This window comes from Trichechus manatus, unplaced genomic scaffold (assembly GCF_000243295.1).
Source record: "Trichechus manatus latirostris isolate Lorelei unplaced genomic scaffold, TriManLat1.0 scaffold00151, whole genome shotgun sequence".
Taxonomy (NCBI): domain Eukaryota; kingdom Metazoa; phylum Chordata; class Mammalia; order Sirenia; family Trichechidae; genus Trichechus; species Trichechus manatus.
Window position 1 is genome coordinate 5,614,824 of NW_004444087.1, and position 6,514 is coordinate 5,621,337.

Consider the following 6,514-nt stretch of genomic DNA (forward strand, 5'->3'; position numbering starts at 1 on the left):
TGGGACATGAGCCACTGAGGTCTTGCCTCCCCTTGAGAAATGTGTGTACAGAGGGTTGTGCAAAGCCTGAGAATACTTTATGACTATTTGTGGTTTGGCCTCCAACTCTAGGGCAGTCACCCCCAACCTAGGCTGGGCAAGGTGTCTACATAAAAGGCTGCCTATGGGTCTATAACGAGTGCTCTGTCCTCCTCCCTCTAAGTCCTCACCTCAGTCTCTAACACTCAGATGGTAAGGAAAGACCAGTAATTGAAATGAAACAAACGACAGATCCAGAGAAAATGCATTTGCTCCCATGCCCTAGTAAACAGTAGGAAGCCGCACTAGAGATGAAGAATCCAAAGCACAGAGAGGTTAAGTAACCTAACCAGGTCACACAGCTAGTAAGTGGAGGGCTAGGTTGTAAACCAGGTCGTGTGTCTCCTGTTCCTCCTTTAATCATCCAGAAGCACTACCTCAATGGAGGGAATTTCTTCCTTTTTGGCCTCTTTTCAGAGCCAATGAAGGTAGGCCTGGCTCCTTGCACTCACTCATGGGAATGGGAAGGAGTGTGGTCTCTGGGAGGATGAGTCAGAGCGGAGGCCCTGAGGGAAAGTTGGGAGGGAGAGCAGTTTCCAAGTGCACTGACCAAGGCTCCAGCCGTCCAAGCTGGATTCAGGAGCCTGGTGCAGCAGACAGAACACTGGACACCTGCTTCCACCAATGACTTGCTGAATAGCCTTAAAAGAACGACTTCCTTTCTCTAGATCGCTATCCCTCCTTCGCAAATGTTCTTCATTTGATCCATTAACTCAAAACAATGCGCTTGGGTTGAACTATAAAACCTTTACATTTTCTTGCCTTCGCTGAAATCAGCTGAATTCCAGTTATCCTGAACAGATCAGAAGCTCTCAGTGATATCACGGGGACTTCCTGGCTTTCAATGACATCATGGGGATTTCCTGGGCTGAAGCCCTGGTGGTGCAGTGGTTAAGCGCTCAGCTGCTAACCGAAAGGTCAGCAGTTTGAATCCACCAGCCCTTCTTTGGAAACCCTATGGAGCAGTTCTACTCTGTCCTATAGGGTCACGATGAGTTGGAATCAACTCGATGGCAACAGTTTTGGTTTTTGGTTGGGCGAAAGATAAATAAAAAGGGTCCTGAGAGGCATCAAAGTTGGGAATCTTGGGACTGACCAAATGCTCTTTGAGGGCCCTACAGATTCTTCTGCCTGGATGGATTTTAAGTTAGGGAGAAATGGGGTCAGGTTTGCATTTTAGAAAGGTCACTCTGGCAGCTGGGGTAGAGGGGGGGAGGCTACTTGGGAGATTCCTATAATAGCCCTGGTCAAAAGTGGTGGGGGATGGGTGAAAGTCATGGCTATGGGAGGAGGGAGATGTCCCGCGTGACTCCTAGGATAAAGCGGGTGTGAAATGGTGGGAGAAATAGTAGCATCACCTGAATCCGCCTAACTTCAGTGGGGATAATGACCAGGATCAAGATCAGCCCAAGGCTGATTCCATGAGGTCAGCCAGCCCTCGCATAGCACTCTCTACTTCTCTTCTGGGTTCAATAATCTGTTGCAATGGCCACACGGACTCGCGGACCATACTTACAGTTAAGTGATTTATTAAGAAGTAACAGGGTACAACTTGAGATCAGGAAACATGTAGGCAAAGTTTCCTTTCTTCAGTGCAAGCAGGGGTAGATTACCCAATAAGCAAGGTAAGCACAGGCTTACTTGTGCTTACTTACTAATCTGTAGTGAACAATTTCACACGTGAAATTGTAAGCCCATGCTTAGCTTGCTCACTGGGTAATCCATCCCTGTCAGGGACTGTAAATTTGAAAAGAGGCTTTGATTCTGCAGGAAGGTGCCATGGGGTCAGGAGAGACAGATGCCAGCCATACCTAGAAGCAGAATTTTGATGTGGTGAAAATATGTGAAGTTGTTCACTACAGACAATCTGGTAAGCAAGATTAGCACTGTGCTTACCTTGCCTATTGTATAATCAACGCCCTGAGTGCAGGACAGCTTTCTCAGCACCTCTCAGTCATTCAGGCCTCCTCTCAGCCCCTTGAGCACAAGCTCCTCTTGGCCCCCTCAGGACAGGTTCCTCTTGGCTCTGCCACCCGTTACCACTGGCTCTGCCACTAGGCCCCTTCCAGGCCTGTTGCAGTCTTCATTGTTACAGTGTCACAGCCCCTGATCTGTTTTAGGAGGTTCCTTGCCTTCTCTCTCTCTCTCTCCCTCCCTCCCTCCTTCTCTCTCTCTCTGCTTCTTCCTGCTGTTCTCTTCCTGCTTCTTTCTGTCTCTAAAACCTCTGTGGTGCTGGCTGCTTAAACATCCAACTTCCTGTCAATTTCAATGCATGGCCCTCCCACCAGGGCCATGTACTGATGGATTCCCTTTTGGTAGGCCACAGACACTTCATTTGCATTGTAGGCTAACCTCACCTCATCTGCATAGTTTATTGACTAATTCTCTGCAAGGTGTACACCATTCACAGGGCAGGGGGCAGCCCAGGACCAGACAAAAAGTATCAAAACCAAGTTGTTTCTAGCTTACCCAGGACATGTGGATCAACCTGGATGAAAGTAACAAACCCCTTGGTGTAGAAAACTAGGGCAAAGGTAACTCCTCAGGGCTTAGGGGGAAAATCTCTCAAGCTATTTTTCCAAAGAACCAAGGCAAAAGGTCACATAAAGGAACTCATTTCACCACAGTGGGTGATGGGGATGTTCCCATTCTCTGAGACAGGGCAGTTTTAAGGAAAAGATGGTAGGTTCAATTTGGGAAGTGCTCAGTATGACAGGATATCCAGGTGGAATATTCAGGATATTCAACTGGGATGTCCAGGTTGGGGCTGGAAATAGAAATTCAGATTCTCAGTGGCGGGTGGAGTTATGGGCCCCAGAAGAGGTAGTAAATGAGAAGGGGGCGAGGCCAGCAAAGATGGAGGGACCACTTGGGAGGGCAGGGGAGGATGAGAACCAGAAGTCCATGTGTCACAAAGCTCAAAGGAGGATGGGGCCCATGGTGCCCTACAGTGTCAAATGCCCCAGAAAAGTCATATAAGGACAGAAAGAAGGACTTTTCCTCAATTAGGGCATCTTTGTTAACCTTGGCAAGTCCAGTTCTGGTGGAGCCCAATTATAGTGAGTTCAGGATGGCAGCAGGGAGAGAGGTAAGAAATTAAGATTTGGAGACAACTGTTTTTATGAGTAATTTAATGGCCAGTTGAAGAAGTGAGAAACTAATATTTGCCGGTGATTCAAGTTGGGGGAGGTTCATGAGGCTGGAACAGCCCTGGGGTTGTTTAAATGCTGAGGGGAAGGCACATGGAGAGAGATGCTGGAGGCATAGAGGGTGGGGGTGAAGGGATAGTAGATGAATTGAGGGGGGGAGGTCAGGAGCACTGGCAAAGGGTCTGCTGAGATGGAAGGCAGGTGGGATGGGCTTTGGAGTGGAAAGCAGGGAGGTTCCTGGGAACCTCTTTCTCTGAGAAGCAGAAGCTGAAGTCATCTGCTGAGTCATCGCGGGGAGGAGGGGAAGAGGCTGGAAAACAGCCCTGAAGGTTTGAGGAGCCTCTGAAGAGGGTGAGGAGTGAGTCAGGGAAGGACTGGCCATGCCAGGACCAGCTGGGTCTTGATGACACACCGAGGGTCCCCCATCTGCACGACCCTGTGGTTTTCTCCACTAGCCCTCAGCAGCATGGGCCAGGAGCTGAGAAGGTCGAGGTCAGACCTCCCAGAGCAGGTGGTGGTCAGCTGTGGCCAAGAGACCAGGGGTTAAGGAGCACAATATGGCACAATATAGTACAGGGATTGGCCAAGGACCAGGCCAGGTGGAGAAGGAAGAGAGGCCAGGAGGGGGTGAAGAGCTGGAGGCCCCCGGGACACTGAAGAACAGGTGAGGGGGGAGCAGTGGAGTAGGGATGTCAGAGGATCAGGGGAATGGGGTGATGTGGTCTGGGTAGTCCAAGATCCGCAGAAAGCCCTGGGGAATGGGTGGCTGACACAGGCTGGGACTGAGGCCCAAGGTTGAAGACGTGACCCTGAGAGGCTCTGGTGGAGGATGCTGTGTCCTATGGATGCTGAATTCCCCCAGGATAAGGCTGGGCCTAGAGAGAGAAAAAAACTGCAATCAGGGGCCAACTCCCCCCAGAATGCAGGACCAGGCTTTTTGGGCAACAGGACAGTTCACAGAGTTGCAAGGCATTTGTCCAAGTCATATGGAAGGAGCAGCATGACAGGCAGTGGCTTGGACCTCCATACCTTTCAGTTCTGCCTGGCACAGAGGCCCTGCTGCCCTAGCATCTTGCCCCATAACTCTGATCTCTGGGCCAACACTTCTATCTCTGTAAAATGGGGACAATTTGGGCCTCTTGGGATTCATAATAAGTGAATAGGAAGCCAAGGGCTTGAACAAATTGGAACATGACTATGGTATTCCCCTCCTTTGTAATTTTTGTATCCACTGAGTCATAGAGGTGGCTGAGGAAAGGCACCTGGCAGAGTGGGGACAACTGTGATTCCTGGGGGCTGGATGTCCTGGGGTTACTCCTAGGACAGGGGAAAGGCCAGGGAAGAGGCCCTGAGGTAGACAAAAAGATAGAGATGAGAAAAGCATAATGGCAGAGAGACAGACACACAGTAATGGAGACACAGACCCAGAGAGAGAGAAACAGACAAGGATCCTGACAGAGGTACAGACAGGAAGACAGATTGCATGAGACAGAGACAGGGAAAGAAGATGCTGAGCAAGCTGGCTGGGCTCCCAAGACTTATCCCAGAAGCTGCTGGGCTGAACCCAATCAAGGCAAGATGGATGGCTGCTCTGAGAAGGCAGAGGCCGCCAGGCCAGTCAGCTGGGCTGTTCTCTTCCATTTGTACAACCTGCTGCAGAAAGCCCAGCCCAGTGACCCTGTTTTCCCACAGGCCAACTTAGGAGTGTCCATTGAGGACTTCTTCAAGGGCATGAGGTAGTTGAAGGGGGCTGCTTTGGAGGCACAGACCCTAGTTCTGCTTCTCACTAGCTGTGAGACTCAGGTAGCCAGTGAGTTCTTCGCAGTCTTTATTCTCATTTGTAAAATGGGAACAACTACCCCAATCCTCAGTGATTCTGACATGTTTTCACCTGCCCCATATAGATGTGGACCTGGGCAAGACTAGCGGTTGGGGGGTAAGTTTGTCCTTCAGGTCCAACAAGAACTTGGAGTGAACAAATACCTACTGAATCCAGGACTCTTTGGGAATAGTTTCAAAAATCTGGCTGAGCAGTTTGGGCTGAGTGGGGAGTCAGGATAGTAGCTTTTGATCCAGCTCTCAGGGCTACACAACTGATAAAGAGCCTACCAATTAAGGGTCCCTATCCCCCATCTCAAACCCAACCACTGAGCTCTTATGATGGGTGCCAACCCCTCCCAAACAAGAGGGATGGACCTGTTTTACTGCTGTGTCATAACCATCTAAGGGGCAGGCTGAGGGCTAAATACCCTCCACAGCCAGGCTGGAGGAGACTCTTCTTATCACCAAGGCCACGCAAAACCTCGCCTTATTCTGCCTCTTCTTCATTCATTTGCCCAGTCATTCATTCAAATGTTGAGTGAGGTGAGATGAATAATGACATGATGAGGTGAGACTAGTGTGCTGGGAGAGGACATAGAGAACAGCTCCTCATCACCACCTATTGAAATTCATGGCCTTCAATCCCAGCTTAAATGCTCCATCCTCTAGAAGGCTTCCCAGAACTTCTACTAGGAGTGACCTCTTCTTCCACCTTTGAGACCCATAACATTTCTTTTCCAGAGGAATATATTTATTCATTTTAATCCTTATATACTGTCTCCTTTTTGAGGGCAGAGCCCAGATCCCATTCATCTCTGCATCCCACAGGGCCCAGCATAGTAGCAGGTGATCAGAGTTCAATGGATGTATATTAGTTGTGTGTCATTGAACCTCAGTGGAGTTCAATGCATACATAATAGTTCCCATGTTTGAGTCTCAGTTTCTTCATTTGTAAACTAGGTGTGATGGTTAAGGTTGTGTGTCAACTTGGCTGGGCCATGATTCTCAGTGGTTTGGCAATTATGTAATGATTTAATTATCCTCCATTTTGTAATATAACATAATCACCTCCATGATCAGCCAATCAGTTGTAAGGGGAGTTTCCTTGAGGTGGTGACCCGCATCCAATATATATGGACATTCTGGCAAAGCTCACTGGCTTTTGCTCACTCTGGATCCTGCATCCAGCTCGTCATCATCTGACCTCCAGTTCTTGGGACTTGAGCCAGCGGCCTGCCATATTGCCTGCCCATCTGGGGATTCATCAGTCTCCACAGCCTGTGAGCCAGCAACCTGCCATTTTACCTGCGGATCTTGGGTTCATCAGCCCCTGCAGCTATGTGAGTCAGGAGAAGCCTCCAGCCTGATGCCTGACCCACGGACTTGGGACTTGTCAGTCTCTACAACCATTTCCTTGAGATAAAATCTCTCTCTCTCTTTATATATATACATATATATACATGTAT